This window comes from Lepisma saccharinum, chromosome 11 (genome assembly GCF_977018435.1).
Source record: "Lepisma saccharinum chromosome 11, izLepSacc3.1, whole genome shotgun sequence".
NCBI lineage: Eukaryota > Metazoa > Arthropoda > Insecta > Zygentoma > Lepismatidae > Lepisma > Lepisma saccharinum.
The window spans coordinates 39,265,245-39,280,530 of record NC_139239.1 but is presented as its reverse complement, the minus strand read 5'-3'; the positions used below and the strand labels follow the sequence as shown (position 1 = coordinate 39,280,530).

Here is a 15,286-nt window from a genome sequence, read left to right as displayed (position 1 = left end):
GATTGGCCAAATGGACGTTTTATAATGGAAAATATTAAGCGAGAAAACTTCTAGTTTAAAAAAATTAGATAAATTAATAACTGGTGGAAGGCAGGGTTAAATTTTTTTCAGAAATGATCTTTTGAGTGAGAAAAATATCTAAGAAATTATTGAAGGGTCATAATTAGATGTCTGATGATTGATACCATGTCAATCTATCATTTACTTGTACAACCAATATTGGTCATAAGCAATATTTGATGAATTTTTGACTGACGATTTTATGGTTTGAGTGAAAAAGTGACATTTTTGGGACATATCTTCGTAGATGGCAACACAGCAGGTCGAAATATTGTCAACAGACGCATGCAACATGTGCCTAAGTATTGGCCATGCATTTACACGAAAAATCATAATTCATGATTTTGTACCGAAATTGAACTCTTGAGAGAATTCTAGACTGCCCCTGGTTATCCTGAATTCTCTTCGCTCACTTTCGCCGCTACTGTCCCTGTTTTTTAAAATTGATTCAGCATGGCGTATACATTGGAGCAGCGTGTGTGCTTTGCTGAAGAGTATTTTACTACTTATTCTTACACTCAGGTGCAAGAAGTTTTCAAAGAAAAATACCCTGCTCCTGCTGTACCTTATAAAGCAACTGTTTTACGACAAGTCAAACACCAAAAATTATCCCACAAATTATTTTTTAGTTGGTATTTATTGTTGAAAATCAATTATCAGATGTTCTCCCCAAATTAACAATTTTTTTTTCAAATTATGTAATTGCTTTTATTTGGATAAATGCTAAAATAAATTTATTAACCCAGTGATAGCCTACATGATCAGTTCAGTGCAGAAAACCAGGTGTAAATATCTCTTACGTTTTCATGATATACATTTTCAAAGTTTGGGTTGCATGACTTTTGAAACAATCTGTAGTATGCACAATTGCTAGTAGGTGGTTTCCTGGCGCCTGATTTTCAAAGTTGGCGCCTAGCTTTGAAGAAAATGTTTCGAGCACTGTATATGTATATTCTGTGCCATTACCATAAAATAATTCCGCCTATGTGTATGGCAACAACTAGTGCTGCCCACGAGACGAGACGAGACGATACTTTGGTCTGTCTCGTCTCGTTTCGTGGAAATGCTGTCTCGTCTCGTGTTTCGTCTCGAAAATATTAGTTTGTCCCATCTCGTGTCTCGTCTCGAAGGGTTCTGTCTCGTCTCGTCTCGTCCCGTCTCGTTTTGTCTCGTCTCGTCTCGTTAAAATAATGCAGGATATTATGCCAACAAAAGTTATAACTGGGAGACATCACAAAATATTATTCTCGAAAATGGGTTAAACCTGTAATCACTTTGCTCACTGTAGTTATAGTGAGAATAAATATGATTCCTTAATCATAAGAACATGAGTATATCAAATAAAGTTTGTTGATTATCAATTGCTAGATAATGTATAGAATATGCCTTGCTTTTCTAGCTCCCATCCACTCCTTATCCATCGTACACGCAGGGAGCTTTCAGACTGAAGGAACACGCGACAGGCGACAAGTGACAGGATTCCCTTCCGTTCCGTCTATGATAAAAGTCTTCACCGCACGGGCAGTACCAACAGATCGAGGCGATTCTACGCTCGATATTAAGAATACGCCCCAATTTAAGCGACACGCAAGCGACAAGAGACACGTGGTACTTCGGTTCGGAAGGTTACGTTTACTGAGGGTTCGTATCCAAGCGAAACATGGTGCTTGTCGCTTCTCTCCTGTGGCTTGTTCAATGTGACAAGCGACACGGAAGTATCACACTGAAGTAACGAACGACAGGGACACTTCAGTTTATAAGCAAGCATGCATCGCGCATGCGCGGATAACAACCCTTGCCACTATAGACGGTATCCAGAAAACGACCTAAGCAGAACAACAAACAAGCGAACAAGCGAGATGTGCAGCTTCGGTTCGAAGAGTTTCCTGAGAGGAAGATTTCTTCACACCAAAGTTATAGGCGACAAGCGACACGAGTCGCTTGGAAGCGAACTTTCAGTAGTCAATGCAACCTTTCGAACAGAAGACACACGAAAAGCTGCACGTGTCTCTTGTCGCTTCGGTCCGTTGTTCACGGATGCGGGGTGAATGCTTTCCTTCAGACTGAAGGGGATTGTGTCGCTTGTCGCTTGGGTGTGAATTATACGTGTTGTTTGTTGCTTCGGTGTGAAATTTCCACAAGATAGCTTTCAGGTTGAAGCGACAGGCGACAAGCGACACAGATTTTTCGCACCAAATCAACAAGCGACACGCTCTCTTAGGGTGATTTCAGACCGGAGCGACAAGCGACACGCGACCCATGTTGCTTTGGAACGAGCCAATCAACAGCAACGTTTCACAGCGTAGGAGCATGGCAGGCCGCACAAACCTGCGTTCGATTTGTGAAATCCTGAAACGACACGTGTTACGGGTCGCGTATCGCTTCGATGTGAAATCTCCCTTAGTCTATAAGCAAGCTTTCACTGTGAATTCACTACCAACAGACAGAGGCGACAAAATGCAAGCTATTAAAAAACGACCCAGTCCGAACGACACGCAAGCGACAAAGCAACACGTGCCGCTTGCCGGTCTAGTCGCTGCCATTCATTTCAAGCGACACTTGTTGCTGTCGCATGTTGCTTATTACTCCTATGACTTCAGGCAATTTTATGTTCGTTACGTCAAAGCAGAGTATCTAATTGCACTAGCTTTTACTAGGTTTTCAGAGCCGCGGTGGTGTAGTTACGGTATGGCGTCTGACTGCCAGACGGGAGACCCGGGCTCGATTTGCGGAGTGGGTGAATAAAGGTCGGAATTATTCCGCATTGTCCTCGCATAAAGCAGCTCCGGGGCTCAACAGCCTCATATCAATTGGTGCATGGGGAAATCCTGGAGGGCAAAAGAGGCCGGAGTGTGATGCTGATCACTTCACCTCCAAAATGACCTTTCCCCCACATCCCGTAAATGTGCCTTCATGGCACTGTTATATGCACTTGGAACTTTACCTTTACCTAGGTTTTTAGTGCGAAATCTTTGGAGTTTGCAACCAGCACTCGAGGCTGCTGTGGATTTTGAGAAGAGGGTCGCAAATGAAAGAAGGGTCTGTTTGGGCGAGAAATTTTATGACGATTGTCGCCAGAATGGCTGGAACAGGCCCTTAGTAAACAATGGCAGTGACTACCTCCGGATCGTTTTGCGCAAGGATGAATGGAAGAGAGCTCTTGAGGTAGCAGATAGTTTCCATATTTAAGATATTCTGAGGAAATTTCAATAGAAAGATACAGGGATTTTGCAAGTTAAGATAGCTGGGACACGAGGCTAAAGTCTGGGCAAATTCGTTACGGACAACGTGTGACGAATTAGGATTTTTCGATGGGGAATCTTACAGATCTTTATTCATGTAATGGAAGCTGTTTTGGGTTTCCAAAGAAAATGCTTTATTCCGAATAAATAAATATTTGCAATTGATTAGTTATTTTGTTAATATTTTTTTCGAGACTTTTGAGACGAGACGAGACTTTTCAGGGGCCGTCTCGTCCCGTCTCGTGTCTCGTCTCGAAAACGAAAATTCACGAAAATACAATCCACTCACTACTGTATTCACACGCTGCCTATAAATAAATTCCACGCACCAAGACCACTCGACGCGATCTAGACTAGAACTGATCCTTGTCATTTCGGTAATTTTTAGATGCACTCACAAACCATTCCGCTCAGCCAAAAAAATTCTAGTCCCCACTGTATCTCTAGTTGTTTGAAGGTCAACGACCTCTTTTTCAACTCCTCTGCAAGCGTTCAATGATATTCTTGTCCCTGCCATACGACACACTTTCCCCTTGCCTGAGATAATTTGGCTTCAAAATTCCCCATTCCTGGGAAAATTACATGCTGGGAAAAATTGGTTTGCAACATTGACCCAGACTGTTGAGGAAGTTCAGAGGGTTTTCCCCCGCCATATGCAACCCTGTTCTCTCTCATGTAACAGTTTCGCTCCACAATTCTCCGATCCTGGGGAAATTACATGCTGAAAAAAATTGGTTTGCAACATTGATCGGGTGCCTGTCAAGCTTGCCCGTCACCCCCGTGGAGTTGTCGCGCTGGGCCAGCCGTCTCGCGAATGCAAAGAAAGCGGCCAATGTTTCCAACTCATAAGAAATCAGGTTCATCTTCTTATTGAAATGAACAATTTTATGCACATTTTCTGATAGATATTTTTCCTGTATTTTATTCACTGAGTCTGGACTTCGCAGATAGCCTAGATAGCCCCGAATATACGCCTCTGACACATGCTACCCCAAATAGCTACCAGCCAATGCGAATGCTTGTAACAGTTGTAGAAACAATCTCTACCTTTTTTTGACCCAGCACACCCCTGCCTGCTCCCAGCTCTTAGCATTGAAGACGAAAGGTAAAGCGTGTAATACAGGTTTTTTTACTGAGACAAAACAGCTGTCAATGAATAAAATGTTGACATTTATTGCACGTGAAGGCGACCCTACATCGCTATGAACAGCCATGGTTTGTTGCAATATGCAGCCGAATGCTTTACCTTTACTTTTTATTAGGATATGAACCGTCGAGAAAGTGGCGACAAATGTGAACATTTTTTTTGCAGGCAAATCTGTAATAGTAGAAGAATGAGCGTTGTGTCGTAGGTTGCGTCATCTGTTGTGTATCCTTGAGTGCCGTTACTCTTAACAAAATGGCGGACAATGATAGTTCGTTCCGTCAGCGTCCTGTTATTCAATTTCTCGTTAAACAGAAATTCCTCGCTGCAGAAATTCACCAGAGACTTCAGGTGGCTATGAATAGATGTGCTAGAGTCGTAGCAGTGTTAGAAGGTGGGTGAAACATTTTAAAGATGGGAACACGAGCATGAAGATCAGCCTCGTAGGAGTCACCCTCAAACAGCATCCACCGAATACAATAAGAAGAGGGCTGGGGAGATATTTTGGAACATGGGCAAACAATTAATGCTGCTCGTTATGTCCAGACACAGTACAAGCTTCGTCGTTCAATCCTTGGAAGAAAGATCATCCTCCAGCACGACAATGCTCGGCCCCACTCATCTCATTTCTCGTCGGAAGAAATTGACAAAATAGGGTAGGAAGGTCTTCCACACCTCTCCTATTTCACTATTCTGGCAAAGTTAGATAACCATCTGTTTGAATTTGTGAAGGATCAGACGCAAGGCCAACGTCATGAGACAACGGAGGCAATAAGTTAGTTAGTAGCGTAAAAAGCTTACCAGATACATAGTTATATTAAAATTTGTTTCATGCTGTAGAAATCAAAGTGCATGGCTGATGGCCTTCTCCCCCGGTATAGTTCCTGTCCCTACTTGCAAGCCAGAAAAAAAAACACAACAAAGTTTTTGTTGTTATTCTACGGCAACGTATCCGCGTATATTTACGTTATGTCATTTACATCACCCAATACCAAGTCACTATGCTTTTTTGACTCACCTGAATACTGTTCATTTTATGTAATTTATCCGGAAATATTTACCTTCTGTATCAAAATAAAAACTAATCCTCCTTTCTATATTGTTATATTACATGGGACAAATACTAATTCTCCACATAGGCCTATTCTGGAAATATTGGAATGTTATAATTGTTTCCAAATTTGTATTTTTTCATATCACATCTGGAATGTCAACAGGTAAATGTGCTATGTACGTAAGTAACCATTAGCATCTCTGTGAAGATAAGTTTCAACGGTCTACTAATACTAAGTGCTCTTCAAACAAGAAAAATGGTTCATTTATCTTTTTATATTTAATCTAATTTGAGTTTTGTTTATGTGTAGTTACATGTCCTATGATATTTATTACCAGTTATCTAGAGAAGGTTAAATCCAATGTTTCTTGCGTGCTACCTTTGGAGCGTTCTCTCTAGGAAACGCAATGCATAATATAGATTACTTATACCAAGACAATTTATTCGTTCAGCAAGAAATATTCGCACAGGACTCACCTCCTTTCCTTGAAGTATGTATTTCACTACGTGTTATAATACAAGTGTGATTAAATGGAGAAGATTGACACATAGAAAATGGTCTTTAGATTGACATAAGCTGAAAACGGCTGGTGATAAATCTTTCAAACAAGATTTTTTTTTCATATAAATCTTTTTATTTTGAGGGGGGCACTTCCCAATCTTCACCTCTCATCACTCCGCCCCGATAAAGCAAGAGCGACCGCTCCTCCTTCAAATGGATCACTACACCATTCATCCTATTAGAAAGTCTAATTATATGGAACACTTGCTAATCAGGACTTTATATATCAATTCATTCTGTTTATTGGATTCCTTCTGCAAATTAGATTCATTTTCTAAACGTATAATCAACTAAAATGCTCTCTCCTATTTAATTTAGTCAATTTCTATTCCGTTTAGCGTTTTGGGATACAATTGTGTACTCAGTTCTTTTAAACAAAATATTGCATAAGTTCAACGATTCTGATGATGTAATAATATCCGCTTAAATGTGAACGTTTTTTAGTCTTAAAAGAAATACAAAGAATTTTTAGATGTAACTTCCTTTCAAGTAACGTAGCTAAGAGATCGAAGGTACGAATATGCCACGTGTATATGTCGATTTATTGATTGTAGTTTTAGCTATTCAAATAATTTTCTCTCGAATTATTTCAATGTATTGTTGGGATATAAGCCCAATGAAAATTATTTCAAAATCATGATTTACAGTAGTTACTCATGATCAGTAACAGCTACCCTCAGTTTATGTAACTACAACTATATTTCTGAGAATGTTCATATATTGAACGACTGTGATTAACATGTAGAATTAACTTATTAATGGAATAACAATATTTTGAATGTTTTTTTTCCTTCTTTCATTAATGCGATTTTATTGAATATATCTATTTAGCTTAATATTAAGGTAGTAAATTTATATCTCTGCCATATCTATTTTGTTGTAGACTCTGCTGTCTATGACCGTAAAATAATTTCGAAATTCGCAAATGAAATTTGAGGAATGGTTTTTACGAATGTTAGAAACATATTCAGAAACTTGTTATGTTTCCACTTGTTCAGAGAAGAATGTTTCTTTAGGTGGCCTCCCCGATGGCACAGTGGTACCGTCGTCGCCTTGTAATAAAGTGGTCCCGGGTTCGATTCCCGGTGGAGGCACATAGTGGTTCGGATCCCACTTTAAACTGTAGGTCCAGTCCCGATTAGCCATACTGTGCATAAAGCGGACTTAAAACACCAAATTAATCATTCAATCAATTAAGAAACGTTGAGGAACAAATCGCCAAGTTTCCTATATGCCAGAACTGTGTATAAAACGATATTGAATTCGGTGTAATATACGCTAAATTATTGAATGTTGTGCTGGCTGTATTGCTTTAAACATTTCCCCCCCTTTTTCCAATTAGTGTAATAAAAGTAAAGTTATTACCTGTGCACTGCATCGTACTACGAAGTCACATTAGAGACGTGAAAGTAGGGTTTCACACATTGCCAAACGTTTTAATTAAGAATCACATGTTCTCAGTCTCAGCTATAGTGCAGAAAGTGATGTGATAAGGGTCTGCCTCAAGTATCCATTTAGAAGTAACTTTGTGGATCCCAGAGCCACTTATGGAGGGACAATGTCGGAATAATTCCTACCTCAGTTCACTCACCTTGGAAATCATCCACGGGACTCTGGTGAGTCCAAATATAGAACTATCGTTAGTGTAGTCATCATTAAATGCCATCTTCTTTCTCTAAAGGTGAAAGATTTGCTGAAAACATGTTTCGATTCTTTGACAATACTATAGTAAACTAGCATTACAATGAAACGTTACAGCTACGATCACAACACAGCTGGAAGACAAGGACAGTTTTCTTTACTGGTATTTTTGTACTTTTACTTTTGGCTAATTGCGACGATGGGGATGATGGATGATTAGATGCATCACAAAGAAAAGCTCTTGCCGAGATCGGAGCTTTCGGTAGGTAGATCAAAGCGCTTGGCTATCGACATATTTTGCAGAATTTACTATGGGAGATTAATTTGAATATGAGAATAGGTTTGTATATTAAACGATAGTGAAAAAAATGGATATTTAGATGCGAACAAGCTTAAAGAGCCCACACCATTTGGATCCAAAGAAGGCTAAAGGTCCATAAATAAAAAGTGAACTGCGTCCTTGACCCTTGTTCAAAGGAATGTGTCTTTGGAGGCCACATGCCATATGTGTGATGCACGAAATAGGAAAGAATAGAAACACACAAGCAGCAATTTATTATACACTACTCAATGTCATTGAAATCAGCTTGTGGATATCGCGGTGACTTAATGTTAACAGTGTCGCCTTGCAAACAAAGGGTCTCAGCTTCGAAGCATTTATTATCTTGTTCGGATCACACTTTAAACTGTGTAGATCCACAGTCCTGATTGGTCTATTTGAGCACTTTTGATTACAATGAAGCTCTCAAAATGAACCAAGACTGGTCGGTATCCGAGGACATTAACCGTCGACTTTCCATCTCGCCACCTAACTACCTGGCGCGGTCATGGGTCCCCTCATTATTTTCATCACATCATCACTCATCCACATCGTCGCGATTAGGCAAATGTGACAGAAAAGCGACGCTAAATAACAAAAAAAGAGCCAAAGTAGTGATTGCTTAGTCACCTGTGTTGTTGGTTATTTCTGAATTCGAAACTAGGTCATATAGATCCCAAAGTTGATTATTACTAGGCTCACTTTTAAATGGTTCAAATTCCTTTTGAAACTGTAAACCAGTTTTGTGTAGTTTTTAAAAACAAAACGTGTGTTATTCATCTTACTATTTCGTTTCTGTATTTTATTTGGAACTGCAATTGCTGTTTAAATATAATAATTTCATAAATTATTCTTAAAAATAACATGACTACCATATTTTTCAATTTTTAGGATATAGGCTTTTCGCAGTTCGCAAGATATGTACCACGTGCAAAGTTGGAGCCAGACAGACGCATAAGAATTGTTATCACCCGTAAGCACCGAGAGCAGGAGATCATCCAAGAGGTGATGGAACCAATAAAGGAAACTTTGGCCGAGCGTGGTTTAACATGCAAATTCATTGTGTCCCGCTGGGACGAGCGTGTCTGGCAGAACAGGTGGGAAATAATTCAAAATTAAGTAATATTTTTGTGTTTATATTTTGTTGTGCTCAGATTTACTCATTTTAGGGAACAAACTAATCACCATTGCCTCAAAAGTACAGGGTACCAATAAAATTTGTTTACAATTTCACACCCCAATAACATGAATTACATACAATTGGCATACCTATGATGCACCAACCTAAAAAGCTTTTGTCTCAGATATTTGAAAACCTGTGCTCACCAGCACATTGAGTGAGACATATCCTGAACAAAACTTTTCCAGCACGTTGAATTGGCAGGGGTCCAATTGCATGTTCTGATATTACACCTCGGGACCTTTTCTTGTGAATTTATGTCAAGAACAAAGTATACCAAGAACCTGTGATTTATCTCGATGACTGAAAAACTAGAATACCAATGACATTGTCAAACACGGCGAGCATGGACAAAGTTGTAATATCATTTAATCAGGGGCCGAATTGGAAATACATTACTGCCAGTATGCTCGTATGCACAGACCTGTCTTTTTACACAATAATTGTTGTGTGATTTCTTAAATCATATATCGATTCTCATTCTCTCTTTTCTATCACCAGAAAGAGAGATAAATGAGCGAGTACATTATTGGCGTTTGCATAGTTACTTGTGCAATCAGCTCCAATAAATACGTGCCAATTTTTAAAAAAAATACTGCCGTATGCTTTTCGGCATCTTAACTTACTACCGGTATGCCATACCGACCCAATTTGATCACTGCATTTAATGCATATTACAATATGCAACCAGAGGTGCGCATGTCGAAGTGGACTGAACTTTGAATTGGTAAACCACACACCCTACCTCATTATGATTTCGTATATCAATTACGATTCTTGTTCTCAAAGTGTGAAATTATAAACAACCTTTACGTACACCCTGTATATTTTCTCACTTCCCAGGTGTGTCTGTCCTTACATCTGTGTCAACTGAAAATACTACCATATTTAAAAAAATGAAATGGGTAAACTGAAAGATCTACTACAATATCTACTACTACCGTCATTCAACAATCAACATCACATGAAACAAGGATAGGTTCCTGAAAACTATTAAAGCTACCCACATGAAATTTAGTGAACTTGTAGATTAATGAATACAAATTCCTGTATTCGTCAGTTTCTGTGTGCTGGGAGTTAACAACCAATACCAAAGACCAAAAATATCTCAGCAATTATATTAAAACTCAACAAAGATAAAAAATAATTATTTTTAAAAGAGGAGAAATATGATGCTTATTGATATGACCACTTTTCCAACTAAATATAGCTATGCCTTGGTGGAGTGGTAAGAATTTTCTGCTACGAAGTTACGAAGCGTAGCTTCGAATCATTGGCATGCTTTATGCCAGCTGTTGATCTGTTTCATCAATTCATTATTTACCCTTATCGTCACGGCGTAAAATACAGTTATGTCCAAGAAATAAACCTTTAGGTTGTTCATAAACAGAAGAAGTGAACATCTGAATTTATGAATAACCTAATGTGAACTACAGCGACGCCACTTGACTTAACTACCCGATGCCTTGACATATTGGAACGAGAATATATTGAATATATGTCGACGATATTTCCGAAAACTCACCTCATTGAGCCTGAAAAGGACATTGGAGACAAACTCCCATGCTCGACTAGAGGGGTTTGGAAAACTTGTGAGGAGGGATGGAAATGCACATAAAGTGGGATGCATAAGTATTACGAAGCGAATTATCCGTCGAATTCGCTTTGCTGTACGCAATGAGAAGTTCAAGAATTGAAACAGAACACCAAACCAGCTTCTGAAATCCTCTGCACCAGGATAGTCAAAATCCATTCCTCAAAAACCTTAAGGATATGAGAGAAAATTAATAAAAATAGTCATGCACAACTTGCCGAGTAATAATTACGCATCACACTGTACAGCCTAGTGCTGTCGAAACTGTGTGTTATTTTTTAAAAAGAAACTAAAGCCTGTTTTTCAAAGTGCGAAGTTACCTACAACTGATTTTGGGTTCTAAGAAACGTTTTTTGACTATTCGAAATATAACAATCAAATGTCATGTTTTGAACACAGGATAAGCAGCTTTCTACACCATTGCCAAATTAGCAGTTTCAATTTTCAACATAAAAAACAGTATCCCGTTTTCGATATGAAAAAGGATACTTTATTGCCATGTAGAAGATCCATATCATGGCCATCATGGATATACGTCTCGTCTGACTTCGTGATGTGGAACCATAGCAGAGGTGCGAAGGGAGGGGCGGTCACCTTTGGGCCGAATGAGCAGAAACAATAACAACTTGGAAAAGAGTCGCTTCCCGTGGAAGAACTGGCAACAAGAGTGCTGCATAAGAGGTAGTCTGCTCGAGCGTAATTATAGTTCGCATGGTGTCAATGCAGCCAACTGAGAAATAGAATCCAGTTTTGCAAATCAAAATTTCCCCGGTGAATCACAGAAATCTTGGCGAAAGAGAGGCAGGCCCGTATAGCTAGGCAGGGGCCAGGGGGTGGGGGCAACTCTGCCAGCCCCCCTGGCACTGCCGCCAGCCTCCATAACATTAGGTAAAACTATGTTGTATTCTAATTTCTTTGAGGTGAAGAGTGAAAATATAGACAGCATATATTATTTTGTTCACAAGTTCGCGAGGATAAATTCACAGAACATGAACAGTAGCTATTATATTTGTTCATCTTCTTTGTGAGCAGAAGTCTAAGTTGCGGCAAGTGTTTAGAAGATTCTCTAGACTTTAGAAGGTTCTCTCATAGGGGGGCTTCTTTATCTGTAACTACCCTGTCCCTGTTGCAGCCTCTCGCTTGACAAATATCTGACTTTTAACCTCATCATTCACATTTCTTCCACAGCTGCGTCAAATGACAACAGATCCAAAGTTTTGGGAACGAAGGAGAGTTTTATTGCTTCGGCCGGGGTACGGTAGGCACTACGATCGAAGTGAATATTGTACATTTTTACTTGTATGATATAAATACCTGTATCATCGAAAATAGTATGGAGTGTGTATTAAGGGATGGAGTCAGTAGCAGTCAATTAACATGTTTTAGAAGATATAGAGAAAACTAGTATTTGCATGACATTTCTAAATTTTATGTTTTATAATAATATAATGCCCCCCACACACAATTTACCTTCATGTATTTCTGTTAAACATTTGAAAAATGGATTTGGTTTACAAAGCCCCCCCCCCTGCAGATCAATTCTAGCTACGGGCCTGAGGAGAGGAGAAAAAAAATCTTTATCAAATCCAATTTTAGATAAAAAAAATTCTCTCTACATTCTGCAGTTAGTGATATTAAACTATTTTACACATTTGTAGGATTAAAATCGCATGTTTCTGAAGTTGATAATGCTATGGTAGATGAAAATGTAGAAATTCCATAGAAATTCTGTGTTCAAACCGACTAAATTACCCTACTATAAAGTGCCACGACTTATTTAATTACTTACTGAAATTATGCATTTGATTTTGAATTATTAGGACAAGATTTTATTCGAAAATGTTGCTTGTGGAGAGGTTATGAGCGTGGATATAAATATTGTGCTTATTCCTGTAATATGATAATTTGATTTCCTGAGTCACATTCTGTTCTTATATTTACAGGAATGTTCAACGCAATGCCTAGGTAGACAGTTCTACCAATGTTTTGCTTCAAGCTGTCAACAAATGTTCTACAAATAAACCAGAATTTGCATCTCCAAAACAGCAATGGAATTTGCTGTAAACATAATAAATATATCGTTTCATAATGATAATTGTATAGTTTTCATTCGGGAATCATATGACACTTTTAATAAGAAATATATGTTCTTTGTGAGTGTCTCTTCATTAATTTCATCATACCATCACTCATCCTCATTTTCCCGATTAGCCAAAAGTGGCAGAAAAGCGAAGAAAAATAAACCAAATTCATCAATAACAATCTGGTAACTCAGAGAGATGAGGCCTCATGCTGAAAATTACATTGCCGACGTAATAAACACGTTCCTTGAATATCTTCAAAACCTCAGTCCCTGGTAGTGTGACGTGGGTCTTCTACTACCATGTCATGAATTTAACCACCACCTTTAAATTCTGTTACCGAAAACTTAATATCTGTCGCCAATGGCGGCGATTGGGTTCCAAAACCGGGGGGGGGGGACAAAGAAAGCATATTTCCAAGCGGAGGGGCAATTGCCCCCCCTCGCCTCCCCCTATTCGCCGCCACTGTCTGTCGCTGTTGTAGGCTGCAAGTTTTCATGGATTCGGGGTTCTCTCTTTTCGGCGGATATTGAATCACATCTCGGTTCGCAAGTCTCTCCATGTTGATAAACAGTTTTAACTTGCCTCTATTCAATTACGTGCAAACCAAAGAAAAGTTAGTTATGTTACATTCATTTGATGGCATGTTAATATACCAAGTTTCACCCTTTTTCCCCTCTCCTTCATGGCCAGGATCAAAACATCCCAACCTCCTGATGTATTGTGTTTACCTTGTATGTCCTCAGAATTCTCCACTGGCGATGTCATGGAATTTGTTAGGGAACAGTGGCGGATTTAACAGCAAGTATGGGTGTGCACAGAGTCACATGATCACCCATGACTAAGTATTATGATAAGTGATGATATCGAAGAAAATAAGACGATCGACCATCATAAAATAGAATCCAAATAATATCATTTTCCAGATTGCTGAAGAATACAAAGAAAAAATTTAATACAAGTTGGTTAATCGGTATGTGCCGCCACTGTAAATCGAATCCACGACATCTTATGACATTAGTACGAACCAACAAATGCAGTGGTAGCGAGTTTTTCGATGACTGCAGAATTGAATTGTATAAATGCTTTGTACTTGGGTAGAACGTGGGTCCGGACTATGCTGCAAACCATATTTGCTATAAAAGGAGATTCTTGCACCATTAGACACACTGCGCTGGGAAGGGAGTATGCTGTTTTATACAGCATTTTTTTTTTCATATGCATAATACATTCTCCCCCAATACGAACGGCTGTGGTACGGGTTATGAAGGTCATTTTGCAGAATACTTGGTGCATTCTCAGAAAGGCATTAATCATTTATTGGTCAAAACGTTTGTTTGATATTCGACAGACTAATAAGAGCCCATTGATAAATGAATGATTTATTCGGTTAAATCATAATGTTTCATACTAATTTTTATGTAAAGTTACATAGATGGAAATTTTGTATGCTCTTTAACAAAGTTTCCTCAATAGTAACAAACCAACCAACCGATTGAGGGATCGCACTGTGAGGTGTTTGTGAGCTTCATCGCCACTGCTGCCTGCAAAACTTCATAATTTTTTTCCAAACATACGTGCTCTTCTGCAGCTGATATCTATTCTGCCAGTCACAAAATGACTTTGGATTAATGAATATAAATAGGAGTATACACTTCATAGTAGAACAGTTGCTACATTTTTTGTTAAAAATTTGGGAGATTGTATTTGAAGTAACAGCGTCTATATTTTTCAAAATACCCAGTGGAATATGAACATGAGATAAATACAATGTAATTTAAGATATTCTGTCTATCGGAATTTATTTTATTGCACCTTTTTTCAGCTTGTAATTGTCTTCAACAGGGTGTCGATATTTAGTACTGAAAACTTTCACAGTATGTACAGGATATCAATAGAATTTTCGTATTATCGGTTTACTCATTGAGTTGTGTTGATACTACGAGGCGACATTTTTTAATTCCATATGTATGGAACCCCACAGAACAGGTTTGTGGTTACAGCTGGCATTTATTTTTGCGGTCGGATAAGGTCACAAAAGAGATAGTCAAGGCGAATTGAACAGGTCTTCAGATAATGCATTTATCATTGCACACACCTGTTGCTCATAATATTCGAAGTGTTTGCATTAAATACAGAATTCGTAAGTTATGTAGGGCATATTTACACTCCAGAGGATGTGCATCTTGATACATTCTATTGTGTCGAACTGCAAATTTTGTTGCTGTCTGACAGAAATAATAAATGTCTCTGGACCCTTCAGCACGGAGGCTATTTTGGCCCGTCACACAATACAGGGAGAAGCCCCTTAATTAAGACGAAATTGAGGGTAAGCCACGAACAAGAAAATAAAACGACTGTTAATTACTTTCTTACTCAAGTTTTAAAACTAATTCATTTATTCACTAT

General features: G+C 38.7%; 1 long non-coding RNA gene across 3 annotated transcripts; it reads left to right on the top strand.

Moving 5' to 3' along the window:
- The first annotated feature begins 5,508 nt into the window (after positions 1-5,508).
- LOC145995211 (uncharacterized) lies at positions 5,509-12,840 on the top strand. Of its 3 annotated transcripts, XR_014442422.1 has the most exons (5): positions 5,713-5,759; positions 7,524-7,678; positions 8,914-9,119; positions 11,985-12,054; positions 12,740-12,761. It is a non-coding gene; the product is annotated as an uncharacterized LOC145995211 (long non-coding RNA). The 3 variants fall into 3 exon arrangements; XR_014442421.1 differs by lacking the exon at positions 11,985-12,054 and having other exon boundaries at positions 12,740-12,840; XR_014442423.1 differs by lacking the exons at positions 5,713-5,759; positions 7,524-7,678; positions 11,985-12,054 and adding an exon at positions 5,509-5,663 and having other exon boundaries at positions 12,740-12,840.
- Positions 12,841-15,286: the final 2,446 nt, after the last annotated feature.